This window comes from Trachurus japonicus, chromosome 14 (genome assembly GCF_045865225.1).
Source record: "Trachurus japonicus isolate A0001 chromosome 14, Traja_1.0".
NCBI lineage: Eukaryota > Metazoa > Chordata > Actinopteri > Carangiformes > Carangidae > Trachurus > Trachurus japonicus.
The window spans coordinates 24,037,412-24,055,578 of NC_140920.1; the positions used below are offsets into that span (position 1 = coordinate 24,037,412).

At 42.9% G+C, this 18,167-nt stretch overlaps 1 protein-coding gene across 2 annotated transcripts in view; it reads right to left on the bottom strand.

Moving 5' to 3' along the window:
- The window catches only part of mcama (melanoma cell adhesion molecule a), a 50,696-nt gene that overhangs the window by 20,630 nt on the left and 11,899 nt on the right, over window positions 1-18,167 (bottom strand). The window lies entirely within an intron of this gene.

The following is an 18,167-nucleotide window of genomic DNA, read 5'->3' on the forward strand; positions in this document are numbered from 1 at the left end:
TACTCTGCCAGGTGTCACTGTGTGATGTTCAGCCGGGTTTATCTGTCATGTGTTGTTAATAACCATTCTAGAGAGGCCTCAGCTGCTGGTTTGCCCCACTGTTTGATTTCTCACATTTGTCTGCAGGATTTCTATTCACAAGCACAGGAACATACAGAAGTGTGTCTGTATACAGAAGCATGTCTGTATCCGTAACTCTATCTGTCTGTTGTGTAAAGTTGTGGCTCCACAGGGAGCTGCATGAACTCTGAAATTTCCTTCAGTCACATCACTCGTGTAAACCTTGGTTGGGGCTGAAAATGAAAAATGGGAGTTTAGAGATCTGATCAGCCCGCTCTTATCTCTGCTTGAGGCTGGCAGCTCGAGGCTATATTAGCTGCTGTTAGCGAAACATCCCCAAATCTCTGTCCAAACTGTAAGCAGCTGTGTTGCATTGTGGGAATGTGTGCACCAGTTTTTTGATAAGGAAAAAAGACAATCTCTGGTTCTGTTGCATTGATTCTGATGCTTGTTTTAACAGTGTTTTAGAGGTGCACTGAAACACAGATGGAGCTCTCTTACAGAGGTCAGTATACTTGGTTACTTTACACCCCTGAACACCACAAACCTAAATTAAAAATTCTTTAAGAAGGAGTGCTTTCTGGATTATAAATGTGTTAGTTTGAGGTGCTCTTCAGACAGGGACGTATATGTACTCAAACATCCTGTTAAACCTCCAAGGCGCTCTCTATTAAAACGTGTTTACTGTAATAGAAAGTGCCTTGGAGTTCTTTGTGATTCTTGAGTACAATAAAAACACAATGGGGAAACATAAAAAGAGAAGTGAGAGGCTTGTTTTATTGTCTTAAAGCAGACAATAAGGCTTTTTTTTCTCCATATAGCATTGTGTTTACTGTTATTAGTACAAGCCAAACTCTTGGGACACTGTGCAATTTTACTATGTTGGAAAATATACACTTAGTACTGTCATATTCCTCCAGGCAAGAAAAAAACAAACTACAAAAAAAGAAAAGCCTCAGGGACATTCCAGTTTTTGTTTTTGACTATTTAATGGATTTCAAAAATAAAGAAAAACAATTAGGAAGAACCAGACCTCAGTGTCCTCATGTGTGTTTTCAGCGTTGGTTGAAACAGACCAAGCATGAAAAAAGCTTTAAGAGTCCAGTTGCCACCCTGCTGCCCCCATTCAGCCGGCTGCTCCCCCATCACCATAACCCCCTCCGCCCACCAAGCACCAATCATTTTCACAACTCATTTTTTTTCTGGCTGTCCCTCCCTCCTCCGCCTGGGCCTATGCTCAGCCAACCATTCCTTTTAAGACAACCGGCGCGCCATTGTTCCCCCACCTGGGTGGACTAGACCCCCCCACCCCACATCTCACACACACACACACACACACACACACACACACACACACACACACACACACACACACACACACACACACACACACACACACACACACACACACACACTACATACCCCACCCACCAGTCAGCCAATAGATGCTTTTTCATCCCCAGAGCTAGAAAAGTGTGTAACTCACATGAAAATCTCTAACAATACAGGTTAAAAACAGTTCATCACGTACTGAGGTCGGTGTTTACTATGACCAAGATAATGTGACGCGGCTTTGAGACAAGAAGCAGATTATAGAGACTGGAGAACAAAATATGTCACAGAAGTCAGTGCAAAAACTGTTTTGTCTCTTCGGGGCCGTGCTGCTAACTTTTCAGCTAATCCGATTAGCACTGGGGGGCTGCCGGGGATTTGGCTTCCAAAGCCAACCTGGGACCGGTCTTATCTGTTCCTGTTGTGACTTTATGCTGCATGGACTAAAGCACAAACACACACGACCCATGATCTATGGACCCTGACAACCAAAACTGCTGCCTGTGGGTGTGTGTGTGTGCATACATTTGCGGCTGTCTGCTGTCTGTGTCTGGATGATACAGAGCTAATTCATTCAGAAAAAACACACACACATGCACACACACACACACTAGAATATTTGAATGTGTTGACAGGATCAGGCCTGTGACTGGACAGGACCCCAGATGACCTGTCAGAGGGATGAACAACAGACGGGGGCTGACAGAGACTTTCCCAGCTCAACAACACACACAATTACATTTCAACTGGCAGATTAACTTCTCCACTATCTGTAGATTTCTTTACGAAACGCCACATCTATTATTCAGTCATTATTATGTCATTACTTAAAGAGGAACTAAGCAGGATTTCTCCTGTGGCTGTGCTACATTTTTACCTTAATTAAAAAGCTCCAGAGTAATTGTGATGTGTCCCGGTGTCCCAGCTCTCGTCTCTGCACTCCAAACACAATCTTTTGTTCATGACGGTTAAGACTAAACAAATGCACACGCTGTAACATCGTATATGTTATGTAACATTATCCACAGCTCCATTTATTGATTTTTCGCAGGCTTCATTGTAAACAAATGCGCATGGGCGAGAGGAGCGTAACCAAACAGCGGAAAAGCGAGCAGACTTGCATAGTTCCCCTTTAAGTCACAGGATAAAGGCAATCAAACACCATGACAAAATCCTGAGAAATTGTAAAGCACTCTACTTTCCTGAAACGGATTTCAGTGCTGCTGCATCTAAAGTTTTGGATACGAGTGTCAATTATATATTTTTGTTTTATGCAAAACCTATTTCTTTGAAGCCAAACCTGTGAAATAATAAATGTAAATGTCTAAAGACAAGCAGAAAACACACAAAAACACACAAAACAGGCAAATTTAACATTCAATAAAAAACTGCTGAGCTCAACTCGTCATGTCTTCAGGGTTTAATGGGTGCTGACCCAAAAAACACAGAAATGCCAAAAAGGTCACCAGCAACCACATTTAAGTATGTCACAATTTATAAAGGGTAATGTACAACAGCAGGAAGAAACCAGCGGGTCTCTGGCTGCGACTTAATAAGGGTCACACCCACATGGTCTGAGAACCACTGAAGAAAGCCTCAGGCTGAAACACATCCACCTCCTCCTACTGCTGGGTATTGAACCATTAAGTGTTGTATATACTTTTCTGTGAGAGCTGATGATTTATATGCTCAAATTATTATTCAATTCCCCAAACTAAGAAAACAAGATTACAAATCAGTGATGCAGGTTTCACTTCTCTGGTCCAAACTCAAATCTCTCAACAAACAATTGGATGGATTTTGAAGCCTCCTCCACTCAGTGATGCCCCAACATTGACTCTACTGTCAGTAGCTGGTTAAAATTCACTTATCTGTCCTTGTCTACTGAATGTAAAATTGAACTGGTGTGTACAGACAGAGGATGTATCCCCTTACTGACTTCGCTGATGTTCAAATGTTTGCTGTTTTGACTGAAATGTCTTGAATTTTTATTTATTTTCATCTTATATTATTTTAGACGCTGATACCCAGCGTCTAAAATAATATAAGATGAAAATAAAGGTAGATCCAATCTCAAAACAAAAAACCCAACTGTTCCATTTTGGTTCTCTCCTGTCTCCTTCTCTCCTTGCCTTTCCTCACTCTGCCTTGGTTCCTGGAGGGAGACTTGGTACAGCAGCGGTGAGCAGAGGAAAGGAAGTACAGGCAAAGCCAAACATAACACAACCTGCCTCCAAATTAAGACCACATTTCCCATAAATACCAGTGGTGGACAGAGACCACGGTCCATGGAGAAGCACAGAGGATGTTGCAGCTCACTCTGTTCTCACAAGGACAGCAGAGTCTCTACCTGTCCAAGCAGTTAAAACAATCTCCCTTCATAACACAATTCAGCTGAAACAAATGGCTGTTAAACTAATATAAAATTAATGTCATGTTTAATGAGGAAGTTGAGAGTTGCTGAGAATTAGGAGCACAAATACGTTTTTTTTCTTCTTTTTTTTTTTTTACGTCCTTTCATTTAAAGACAGATACAGACAGACTCACACAATACTTACACAATGCAAATCAGGCAAACAAGAGACATAATGAGGGGCCTACCTCCAGGACAGCTTCTGCATACAGTAGCTCATTATGTGCCTAACGCGCAGACAATACCCTCAGACGCTAACCAAAGTGGTCACCATTATTGGCTTCCCCATTCGATTAAGGCTGTCAGCTTAGGCCTCCAGTAGATCTACAGCTCTGCCACTGATAAGAGTCCAAATCACCTCTGACACAACAACTGGGCCTCATTTAGTTACCCTAATCCTTCACATGCCTGCTGAACCATGAAATGAGACTGGATGCTTCTGAGAACATGAAAACGTCCAGTTAGAAGTGATCAGAGCATGTCGGGCTGATTTTGAGGAGATGAGTAGAAGACAATAAAAAAGATTGTGATATTAATAAATGAAACATTGTGTCTGGTGTTTGAATATTATAACATGTACATCAAAGACATTTTGTTACAAGCAGGATCCAAAAGGCTGACACCACTTTCCAGTTCAAGTGAATGGAAATGACATATTACGCATATGTAATGTGGTACATTTTATTCCACGTGAACATTTTGGAGAAGAAAACCAGTCCTGATCTTTTTGAAGCTGCCTGTGATGAAATGTAAGAACAGATCAGTGGTTTTCAAAGCTTTTTCAGGACTCTCTGAAGAAAGGTTGTGTGTGGACACTGAGGGTCCTCGAAGGATGGAGGGTGTAAAAAGCTAGCATGTAAGTGTGGATGACAGGGAGGAGGATTTCTCAATACACGACCCGGGTGTGGTGTCGAACACCTGGGGGACACAGTGTACTGCCTGACATCAAAGAGCACACAAACACACTCACACACACACTCAAATAGTGAAAGCACACAGCTCTACAGTGGAGATGAGAGCTCCTTGTCCTACTGATGTGTCAATGGTTTCAGAAGCAGCATCTGGCACAAATCTCCCAGCAGCCTGTTCCCTGGGTGACAGGGAGTGGCAGTGAAGGGCCAGGCCTTTATTCTTTCGCACAGAGAAATAAGGAAGTGCTGCAAATCTCCTCAAAGGCACCGTATGCATCAGTGATCCCCCCTTTTTCATGCAGCAGAGCATATAGAAGCTCCAGGTCAAGACCACTATGTACGGGGCTTTTACTGACCAGGTGGACACGATTTTGCATTTTGCAAATCATTGCAGGGCAGCAATCAACCTTTTTGCATCTGCGTTGTATTTTTCTACTTCCAAACAATCCCCCATGGAACTGATGATTCAGATGAGACGGCGCAGTGCACACACGGGTCCCTGCGGCATGATCACACCAGAGTTTTCTAGCTGTTTGGACCACACTTTGCAACAGCAGTTTGGTTTCAGTTAGAGAAGACACACACACTTCTGTTAGTTCCAGATGATTAGAATAAATGTGGTGTTGTGGTCAAAGCATTATAGACAGGATGAGGAAACGGAGCAAACGATCAACCTCCAGCCATGAACACACAACGTTTCAATGAAACTGCTGTGAAAAACTTTAACTGCATCTGACAACCGGTGCATCGGCTTCTGAGGACAAATGTCACTCACTCGCCACTCCAGACTCAAAAATAGCGGCGGCTGTCACAAACCAGGTTGAACAAATTAAGTGTAAGAAAACAGTAATTCAGTCTGACTGTCAGGCTACGACGGCAGAGACCTCCCACCAGAAGCACAAGACACCTTCCATGTACGTGGTGTTTTAGCTGCTTTTTAAATTGCTGCACAATTTCTCATCTAGAGATTAAAGAGACCATCGCAGCACATCAAAGTGCAGCGTGAAGAGTAGTAAAGAATCTGTAATAGGTTGGATTAGAGGGCGAGTGAGTTTCTTGTGCACAGTTTGTTGTTGCAGCCGGAAAAGGATAAGACACAATTTCTGTGTGTTTGACTTTGCTGTGCTTATAGTAGCTACACCTCGACTTTGAAGAATGGTTTTTGGTTGTTTTCTCTCTGTATTCTTTAAACAAGTTCTCTAAAATTAACATTTGTATTATAGTGTCCACAAAATGGAATCTGAGTTAATGCTCTCATGAGATCTGTTGAGACGCCTTTGGCATCTCAACTCTGTCTCAACGTGCACACACACACACTTGACTTACACAAACATGTTGCCACGCTGAATGTTTCTCACTTGTTTTGTGGGTTTCACTACATCTTCCATCCTCTTACAAACCGGCCTCCAACACTGGCTTTTAGAGAATTCCTAATCATTCCCGCTGGTTAGCAACTTCTTAAGCAGCCACATTAATTTTTCATCATCACACCCAGTGGGTGAGACTTCATTAAAGGAGCAGTACGAATGTTTTATTTATGCTTGTATCTGATGTTCAGCAGTGAGCGAGGCTTGTTCCTCGGCATCCACTACTCATCAATAGGCCCCCCCCTCCAGAGCTGCTGGGCTCTGGCACGCAGGTTGCTCCACAGCCACAGGACGGCTAATTAAAGGTCAACAGGCTAAACACTGTATCTACATCAAGGGGGAGGTTTCCTTTGGGTATCAGCAGATTGAAAACAAATTTGGAGAACAAGCCTGCGGAAACACAGTTTACTAGAAACTCGACCCCACAGCAAAAAGCATAAATACAACACAAATATATTATCTCGTAGTTCTGCTGCTAAAAATTGGGTTAAACCAAAGTGTAACGCTCGTGGATGTACAAGTGTCACCTGAGGGCCAGTGCCTGAACACAGAAGCTGGAAATGGACTGAGAATAAGGGCAAACGCAATGCCACAATCCAGAAATACCTCTGACCACAACGCTGCAGCTCTGGGGAAATGATTTATATAAGTGTGTTTGGATTCCATTTCAAACATAAATATGAATTGGACGATACATGATTGGATTTCCTTACGCTAAATGCAGTGGTATCTTTGGAATAAACAGTAACCACAAGAACGCAGAAGGTCTTGACCTATTGAGAAACCCACATGTTACGCCGGCCGCCGTTGGAACCATGCAGCTTGATTAACCTTATATTCATCAACATGTCAAGTAAAATAACACAAAAATTAACATTTTCAGGTCGATAAAATCTGGAAACGGCGGTGATTCCCTCTTCGTCTCATATTAAAGTGTGTGAAAGACGAGACATTAAGTTAAGAGGGTCCAGGTATGAGGCCTCCGCTGTTATTCTAACACTAAAAATAGGAGACCTTTTTTCCAATCAAACCTCTGACGACAGCACACTGACTGGCTGCTGGACTCCAACAAAGGCCTTCTTATCCCCGGCCCTGTGGTCATCATCACAGCGCTGAACATCCTTGAAAGCTGCAAACTTGGTGCCAACTAAATCAGCTTTCCCTCAACCCTCCAGCAGAAAACAGGGCCGGCCCGAGGTAATCGCTTCCATTTCGATTCCCAGAAACCAACCGACTCTGAATAAAACAGTCATTGTTGGGGGAAGCATCAGACCTGTTCAATACTATTTCTTTTGGCACTTTGGCCATTCTTGGACAGTTGGCAATGCGGACGCAGACGGGAAACATGTAGAGAGTGACGGTTACGCAACAAAAGGTAGCCAGAATCCAACTGGTTATACGATACGTCTTTCCAAAAGGACCCCAACAATCAGGATTGTTTTTCTACCAACCACCAGAACAGTATGGTGCAGAGCATTTGCATGGTTTATTAAGATCACTGCACACACACAATGCAGCACAATAAACTCACAAGTTTTAAGAAACAAAAAAGCAGTGACCCAAAACAGCAGGAATTTTGTTAACACTATACTCCAAAAGGTTGATGGTTTTTAGCAAGCTATAATATCAAGACTGTTGTAAAGCTTCAGTATATTCCTATATTGGTCTATGCTTAATGAAAATACTTCTCAAAACTTGAAAGAAAAATAAAAGTCTTGTTTTGTCTTCTCATATCAATAAATATTGCTAAAATTTTCATAAAAATTGATCAATTGTTTTAAATTATTCAAAGACCTGCCATACACTGGCACTGCAGCAGAGAGCTGGTGTAAAAGTCTATAAAAACAGCAGCAGTGATGGTTCATTCCTGCCGTCAGCGAACAATCACTGAATCAACGATATGTGATACAACCTCTCATTTTGCCTGATGAGTCTGCTGGGTTTTTACACATCTACCACAATTAGCTTCACTGGTGATTAGGAGCTCTGCCTCCATCACACACAGGCACCCCTTAGAGAAATCACTTCCATTGCTCTGTCTGTGTGTGTGTGTGTGTGTGTGTGTGTGTGCACGCCGCATTCATATTTGCCTCAACTTTCTGCATTGTTGTGTGGTCTCTGTCTATTTGTATCATCAGAGTTTATTAGCATTCGAGCAGCGGCTGTCCTACAACAAAGGCCTGTTTGTGCACTCCCTCTCCTTTCATCCCGTCTACCAGACATGAGGCGAGCTGTCGGGCGAGCGTGCCACACCTAATTCACCGGGATCAAAATGGCGAACCCCAACCCCCCCTCAAAACCCCCCGCTGAGAACCTTAATGCTCTCAAAGAGAATATCAGAGTGATCACAGGTGCACTGCTGTGTTAATGAGGAGGAGAGGCTACTCACTGTGCCCAGGCCAGTCCTACAAACAACGCCCCCCCGGCCCCCCCCCCCCCACACACACACACACACACACACACACATATTGTTATTTATTTGGACAGTATTAAATAATAACCTCATTTGTGTGAGGCCCACAGTTTAAAACCGTGCATGGTTTCCACCGTGATGGGCCAGGTGTGAAAATGGGCAGAGATCCAGTCAGCTCACAAACTGTGCGTGTGCTTCCAGAGGAGGATGACAGGAACCTGGATCACATTCAGGTGAAAAAAACTAATTAAATTAGCAGAGAATGCAGATGAATGAATGGTGTCGGGCCCCCATCCTCCTGTATGGTGACACAGGATTGTGCAAATCAGGGTTTTGTTCTCAGTTACAGAAACATTACACCCATGTTAACCATGTGTGCCAGGATTCTGTGTCAGCCATTGTGTTTTAGTTGGATATCTTAAATTAAAACTAATTCTTGATAGTTTGAAGTACTAGTTTTCTTATAAACCGTAAATAAAACCAACTCTCTCAGTTATAGGCAATTTAAAAAGAGAGAAGACAGAAGAGCCGACAGCAGTTTGGTTCATGAACACCATTTACACCATGACTTCTGAAACAAATTTAAACCAACTAACCACTGAAAATAGTCAACATGAATGTTTTGCCATCAAGCCAGTCTGTAACACTACATTAAAGGAAATGTCTAAAAATCACGACTTGCTGTCATAAATGAGATAATTTATCCATGTTTTTACTTCAGAGCTCAGAGTTTCTTGCATGCATGCCTGCAGCTGTTCTCAGAGAAGAGGAAGATGAAACCCCCTGATAGAGGGGGTCTGTATGTGTGGGTTGGTGAATGTATGCCTGTACAGGCATCTTATCAACCAAATCACTGAGTCCCTCTCCAGCTGCTGGACCGCAGCAGAGATCACAGCAGATTCACCGGAAACAATACAGAAAATAAAGGAAGAGATCTCAGGCTCTGATTAGACTGGTGGATGTCAGTGTTTTGTGTAGTTAATCAGTACAATCATTTGTTTGCTGAGCTGTGAGATGTTCTCTGGTTGGGTGAAGGACAATTACTTGCAGGTTAAGGAGAGAGCAGCCCAGACAGGGGCAGGCATCCCAGGGTGGGGGAGGGAGACGTGTGGAGGAGGCAAACAAAGCACATGTGGGCTGTAGCTGCTACTGGGTAACTGTAGGCATTCAGACACACAGCACTGACGTTTATACGGCTACAAGACGGGATTTTACAACTACGTTTTACAGGTTGTCAGGGCAACAATCATTTTATCAGCTGTCTCCGTGCTCTCCAGACACACAGTGGAACTAGAAAGCTGCACTGTGCTGCTGCAAAAGTTGAGTCAGATTCAAATTCTGGTGCATTTTTGCTGTTGTCCTGCGTGAAGGCACCAAACTGGGTCCATGTAGAGAAGTTAATGAGAAGGATGAACTCCTTTCATGCTCTGTTTATCGGTGTGAACACTGCCAAACCACACAGACTGAACACTGGACTGGAACGATGATATCCACCACAACAAATCGAAAGGATGTCACACAGTGTGCTGCTTGTGCTACTCACAAAAAAAATCAATGACATATTCCAGACGGTACTTGTGTCTTTTGGAAAAGGTCCACGGTGATCTCTTCAAATTATTTGTCTTTTCTTTGTCTTCATTGATAAATGACTTTGGATTAGTTATCACGTTTCTGTTTCTACAAGTTGCCTAACCATGTCAGCTCTGCTAAGCTGGTCTTACTAAGGCAAAGTGCAAATGAACTTGTTTTCTGATTTTTTCCCCTCCAACAACCTGAGTAGCTGTGTGCATGTAAACAGTCTGTGAGAGTCAAAGGTTCAGACCAGGTTCACCTTCACCGTAGCCTTATTGACACGTCTCACAGATCTAAAACCCTCATATTTTCACAACAAACCTGCCCTGTATTTCACGTCAAAACACGGTCCTCGCCTCCAGAAAGTAATAAACACCGTCCATCTCCTCCAGCACGAGCCCGATGCCGCGCAGTCGGTCAGACACAATGTCAAACACAATGATATATCTGTGCCGAGAACTCATAACCAGCTGCATTGTTTGATATGAGAGCGGCGAGCAGCTTTATCTTGATCTGTAGACTGGGAGACTCCAGTTCTCAGGGCTTAGCAGACAATATCCTCCACTTGTTTTATTCTCTTGGCCGCAGTGTGCCAAGACCTTGAGCCAGGGCTGCGGTTATGACTGGATTCCCAGTCGTCGGGTGGCAGAGTGTCCCACTGTGCTGGGGAGGATGGAGGAGGTGGGCATGTCACATTGACACAAGCAGCTGTGAACAATAGCAACGTCGCCCCCATTCCCATGCCGTGGAAGACGGGGGCGGCTGGGGAAGGGGGGGGGGGCTCTCCCCGACAACACCTGTGGGCTGCCCATTTGTCGAGTGATTTGTGGGAAGCAGAGAGAAGAGAGGAAGGAGGGCAAGTGAGGGTGTGTGCGTGGAGGGATGAAGGAGGGGGGGTGGACTTACTTAGAAGAGTATTATCACCAGACCACACACAATGAAATGCCTGTTGATTTCCCTCTCTAACACACCTGTGAGCCTATAAACAATCCCGCACTTCCTCTTACCCTCGCCCAACTCATGCCATGTTCAAATACCGTGAGAAACAGTGAGGAATTTCTATTTTTGTTTTAGTTAGTCTACTGGCAAACACGATTACCCTTCACATTCAGGACCTACCACCTTGATTTGAAGTCCCTGCAGCCCCCAGTCCCGTATCACACAGGGAAAAAGGTGTGCACACAAATATGGCACAGAAAATAGACTACAATGGAAGATAAAATAAAAACTGCTACCAGAAATGTCCTGGGGGTTTGTCTTCAGTCTCAATGACTAACTACTTGATGTATGTGGCAGAGTGTGCTTCAAACAAACAGACAAATCAAAAGGCACAATTTTAGTCAATATCTGCTAACAAGAATCCAAATGAGACAGAAGTTAGATAACCATCTTTTTTTTTTGCTGAAACATGTATAAATTAACTTCCACAGACAAGCACACCGGGAAAATCCTCTGGCAAGAGCAGTCCTCTTTGATTAGGCGGTTGATCTTTTAACAGCATCCAATATCAGGGCTGAGGGAGTGGGGAAGGATTTGATATTTAAGCATCTCTTTATCCTCTCCCTTTTGAAATGTCAAGTTCAAAGATCCAGCCCAGCGGCCTTGATCTGTGAGCTAAGACGACCCAGAGAATTGCCCGACAACTCCAAACAGCCCTCGCACGGCAGAGACGACCGCAGCTTTGTCGCGGGACGGTACACATGGAGTGTCATTATCTCTGATTCTATTAAAGTCTGTAAACAGGCTTTTGATGTTTGTTCCTCGTGCCCCGGTCAGACCTGCTTTATCAAATCAAAGCAGTGTTTTCTCTGTGATGAAATGCTCATTGGATGCTTGAGCCTTCTCTAATTGAATTCAACTTATTCAATTAGGACACTTTCCCAAGCAGTGTCTCTCTGATGTAACACTCACATCCCGCAGTGTGTGAAGTCCTTTTTCAGCTCGTGTGATTTTTGGAGACAAATATGAAAAGGGTTTTTTATGTCTGTGATGAAGAGAGGAGATGAATGTGCTGCTCCGCTGTGAGCTCAGTGCTCAGTGTCAGCGAGTGAAGCACTAAAAGTTCACTTCAAGCCAAATGGAGCCTGATGCCCTGCTGAACTGGAGCCTGGGCAGGCAAAGCAGTGAAAATAACACTAATAGGCCAAAGATAGAGCCGAGCCAGTATTAATGTTCTTCACCTCATCGCACTGCTATGAAGCTGTGTTAACCCTTGGAGTCCAACGTATAGCATGTACACTCCCAGGCATAAGCACTTCAGGTTGGTTTTTCTTCAAGGCATAGATTCAACCAGGAGCTGGAAACACTCCTCTAGAGGGTTTGGTCCATACTGACACAATAGCACCATGCAGTTGCTGTAGATTTGTCCCCTTCCATCAAATCCCAAAGGCCCAGGCTCTACTGGACTCAGATCTGGTGACTGTGGGGCCTTTGAATCCAGTGAACTCACCGTCACATTAAGAAACAGTTTGAGGTGATTTGAGCTTTGTGACATGGAGCATTACTCTGCAGGGAGCAGGCATCAGGAGATGGTTCACTGCAATAATACTCAGGTCGGCTGTTGCCTGCTCATTTGGTACTAAGGCGTTCAAAGTGTGCCAAGAAAATTTCCCCCACACCACTACAGCACTCAGACTGAGACTCATCAGACCATGCAACAGATTTCCTTCTTCTATCCCCTTTCTTCCCCAAACTGTAACCCAATAGTCAAACAATAATAGCAATAAGCAATTTACCTGTCAATCCTAAATGCCAAATGTTTTTTGAATTGTTTTACATCCATCCATCATTATCCCAATGCTAAATTCACTCAGGTTAACGGCAATCTGTTTTTACATGGTCTGTTATGCTTGGTTTGAAATTCAGCAGATTGTCTTGACCGTGTCTACATGTTTAAATGCATTGAGTTACTGCCATTACATAAACATTTCATGAACAGTTTATATCTTTTATATTAGTGTCTACAGCTCCTGTGGCAACCTGTTATTGGAGACTGGAGTATAAACCAATAATGAAGGAGGACAGAGTGAAACGCAGCTGTTGCACTGCTAATATAAAAATGCTTATGGCAGATTGAGTCCACTGAACGATGAATATTGCTTAGATAAGAAAGCGCTAGGTGTGAACATGCAGGCAATATAACCCTGAAAATGCTGAATCAGACTTCATTCAGCAAAGTTTAAAGAAGTTATAAAGTAGGTTAAAGTTAATTCAGGCTCCACAGTAGCGGGTGGTTTTCTGAGGCCGAGTTACATCTATCAATACACCAGCATGTCAGCACTGTGGACAGAGAGACAGCCTCTTATTACAGGGCACTGCAGTGATTTTACACATGAGAATCAGTTGACTCACCATGGAAGAGAGCAGCTCAACCTGTGGGAACAGTTGTATAATGTCTTCTGTGGCTCTGTGAGAGCTGGAAAAAAAAACCTGATAGTGTCATCTCGCCTCAGGCTTGAAGAGGTCTGAAAGAAAACCTCCAATATAAAGTGGGCAGTGGACTTTGTAAGACCAGTCAGGAGGGCATTATGTAGAATTGTATGGCTCTTGAGTTTCAGAAGCTTTGACACATTCAAGAGAGGAGAGGAAGAGTCATCCTTCTTGTTTCTCATCTGTCTCTTGTAAAATCACTGAAGGACTAACATCAAATATAAAACAGAAAAGTAAAAAAATGAAAATGTTATTTTGCTCAGTGTCGGTCAATTCTGTAAAAACACCAAATGACCTGAGCTGTCTAACTAGTGCCGTCTGTGTAGAGAGTTTAAATCCACCCAGGTGGGATCTGTGGTTTATTTTGAGTCAGTTCCACAAACACTGATGCCAGAAATAATCACTGCAGCACCTAATGTGTATTAAACCACAGGTGAAAACAGCCCCAAGCAAATCCACTCTTCTCTCCTGTTTGAGTAATGTTTGAATTATGAAACGTTATGTTTCTGACCCCTGACTCTAACATGTTTTTAGTTCCACAGGCAGAGTAAGGAAGTCTTCTCATGGGGTTTACAGACAATAACAAAACTATAAATGACTGCCAAACTTAATCGTTCTGTTCAAAGTTTGAGTCCCCAGAGATTTGATCCTGTTTTTGCAGATCGTAGGTTTAATGAAGACATATTGTCATCTAAAATGTGATTTTATTCTTTTAGCTGATGGCTGATCTGTGTCGCTCGCTCCTTCTGTAGCCCCGGGTTAATTAGCGGTGGATGGAAAACCTCTCCATGTATCACTCAGTATCTGTTTAGATTCACTCACAGCACATCATCATCCGCCGACTGCTAACAGGAGGGGGTGCAGAGGTGAGGTAAGAGATGTATGCCGTTGTCACATAACATCTTTGCCGCTGGGTAACATGCACTGCATGGTGGTTAAGTTTAGCCATTAAGATTTATCGACCTAAATGACAAACGCCAGCGGGTGGTGGAGATATACACAACTGATGGTCACAACTGTTGTGGAATAACACACGACAGACATGACAGATAGATCGCAATCAGCCATCTTGCTTCCGTACTTCTCCGCTAACACTGGCCATGTGTTCTGTACCCTTTAACAGGCACCAGCATGTTTTTTCTTTCAGGCCTGTCGATATCAGTGTTCCTGCTTTCTGCTGGGCAGCAGATGCCAAGCTGGCTGGAGGCAGAGGAAGCCCATGGCGTCATGACTCCTCCAGCCCTGCGGGGGGCTTTGCAGAGTCAGAGATTTCTTAAGCGGGTTTGGAGTTCATCAACGTCACTTGAGTATTTTTTTGGACGCGGTTTAAAAAAAAAAAATAGTTGAATTTACTAAGCTTTAAAAAAAAACAAAAAAGAACTATGTGGCTTGCTGTCATACTGCACACAGTGAAAAATCTTAGGAAACTGGTTCAAGTAGCTGACGACTGAGCACAACAGGAGCCATCATTTATTAAACGGGACCCTAGATGGGGTCTGTTATATCAATACGACAGCATATTAGGTAACTATGACCTATCACTATGACATATGCTACAACTTAAACACAGGGCTAATCCATCCTCCACCTGGGTCTTGAAGCTGAACCCACTTTACACTTTACTCCAGCAGCTTGTCAAGGAAAAGTAAGCTGGAGAGAAGTATATGACGATGAGCGGTACCTTAGAATCTGGCCAATCATTTGGTTAAACCAAACACACATTTTGGACCAGAACTTTCTGTTTCTCATTAAATATGTGTTAAACTGTCACTTAAAAGAGAGTAAACACACTGAATGAAAGCTGACATGTGCCAGAAGACAAAAAATATTGTATGATTATTCAGTTGAGCTGCAACTAAGTGTATTATTTATTTTAGCAATTAATCTTCCAATTATTTTCACAATGTATCATCATTGATCACTTATTTCCTGGAGCCCAAGGGGACATCATCAAATGTCTGCCTATATGACCAACATAACAGACTCATATTCCAGATGTCCAATTCACTTCCATGTAAGAGAAGAAAACGCAGTTGCAGATTAGTTTTCAATAAATCCACTCAGTGTTTCATCACTGCTCCTCAGAGATATAAACTCTGCCTGCTCTATTCTCACTTATCCTGGTCAGGGTCACTTTCACAGCAGGGTTAGAAAAACATCCCAGACGTCTGTTTCCCTGGCAACCTCATCCACCGCCTCCCATCTCCATGGGTGGTGGGGTGGGTGGTTGCCCCTGCCAGATGCCTCAACCACCTGCAGGCTGCAGTCTGACACCACCACACCAGGGTCTGCTGCTGTCACCCACTCATGACGTCAGAGGAACCAGAGGGAAACGGCTAAGATGAGATTCGTGTTCTCGTCTCCACCTCGAGACCCAGAGGTTTTGCTGCTGCTCGGTCTGCTGTCACAGCTGAGAAGTGCATCTAGCTGAAAGTCACTTCCAAGAACACAAAGACTATTATGGGTTTAGTACAAGTTTTGCAGGGCTGTAAGAGACCGTCAGTCAGAGGTCATGAGAGCCAACCTCCAGAGAAACTTCCTATTGTCCAAAGTGTGTGTGTAGTTAAATGTAACTGCTGCAGCAACTCAGTGCTTTAAGTCAAATCTGACTCTTTGACATGAAGGGGAAGGTGTCCAAAATGGAAAAGTGTTCATACACTGTTCAAATACAATACATACAATACATTACTTTTCCGTTACACCTATGCAAACCTGTTCAATGCATGGCCGGACAAAAGAGGCAGGAATTCAACTAACTCTTCCAGCCACCCTGCACAGACCACACCAATAAAACCCAAATGTGTTTGGGGTTTATTTTGGTCGCGCTCACCGTTTTTGCCTGTGATGTCACACACACACGTACACACAAACACAAATTCTGATTTTAATTTGGTTGGAGCACAATGCTGGCTGCCACAGAGCTGATAATCCATCACAGTGAGCATGATGGCTTCTTTTGGTTTTGATTCAAGTTTTTTTGTGTGTGTTGAGCATTTTCCAGCTAAGTAATCTACTCTCACAAATACAGCCTTATCACGCTCTCCTTTTTAAATCATCAGAGAACTTCCAGGTTGGTTTGATACTGTGTTAATTGGTACTTATAATAAATTATATACGCTTTTACAACTTTTGAAATAATCTTATCTCACGTAGCAAATAGAGCGCAGTCATTAAGTTATCCATCTCTGGCACCAACTGACTTTGATACTCTACTTGAAGCAGCTTTCCAACAGTTAAACACAGGCTTTTACCGTTATCATCCTGAATCAGTGCCAGGAGATAGATAGTTGAGAGAGTCTTCAATCCGCTCTCCACAGCGCATGGGGTAGTATTAGTTTAGTTTGGAGTCTTGACACCTCTTTATTCTTAAATTGCTGCTGTAGAAGAAGAAGAAGAAGAAGAAGCCCCATGGGGCAGATTCCAGACCCTAAACCTGAGCTGCAGAGGTGGATCACATTTCAGCTTTCATCAGACACGTCTTCAAAAGACACTGGCTGTGTCTGGCAGCCACTAAATTGCCCCAAAAGTCAACTCTGAGCCACGGCTCCTTAATAAATCCTGTCTGCGACTTGGACATCACCCATCACAGCGTCTTGATTCTTATCTGTGAACAAAGCCTGTTATCACTTTCCACGTCAAGACCTGTGACATTTCACAATAAAGCTCATAAGATGTCACCATCCAAACTCAATCATGAGCGAGCATCTTGCCCCTAAAAACACTTGTGTTATTCCATCTGCGAACCGAGGAAGGCGTTCACAGTTTCAAAGGACACAGTTGTTTGATCTTTTCTAATTCAAATTCAGCTCATCTCACTTTAAACTGCCAGGCATCTATCTAAAGCTTCTCCACTCATCTACCCTATGACTTCTGGTTGTTGAATGGAGAGAGAAAAAACGCAAAAAGAAAACAAAACACAAGGTTCTCCTTATTATGAATATAAATGTTTGGTTTTTTTTTTTGTATTATATAAGTTTAAAAATAATAAATATAGGCCCTGCTCAACTCCACTCAAATTCTCAGGTTTGATAGAGTTATAATAAAGGCTCTGTATCGAACCTCAACAGCCAAATGTGTCAGAGGTAAAAAGCTGTCTTATTTCAGAAAAACAAACAAACAGATGTAATATTTCAGAGTGGTTGGCTTCTGAAGTAATAAAAAAGGGCACAAGTGAAGCTTCTTCATGAAATTTGTTGAGATGTCTTTGAGAAACTATAGTTTTGTCAAAGAAAGTTAAGGAAAGGACATACTGTTTGAATATAAAGATGTAAAAATGTAAAAGTGTATTTTACAACACGAGGCTAAAAACACTAACTCACACTAGAGGTTATTTGATTGACAGAATCTTAATCAACAGAACAGTTGATAACTCATAGATAACTAATGCTGAACTGATTTTAAAGCAGCCTCCAGATATGTGAATATTATAGTATATTTTTTGTGTAAATTGAAATGTTTTAGGTTTTGGAGTGTGACAATAATAGATAAATGAAAAAGAAAAATATTTGCGCCACAATGATGAACAGTAAAAGACGGACAAATTCCACGCTACGATCAACAGTTGCTGTTGGTTTTGCACCGCCAGCACGTTTTCTGCCTCTGTTGCTTCTCCTGAGGGACATTTAAACAAAGAGATCGGCCCTCCGGGGATTTTGGCAAACAACTGCCCC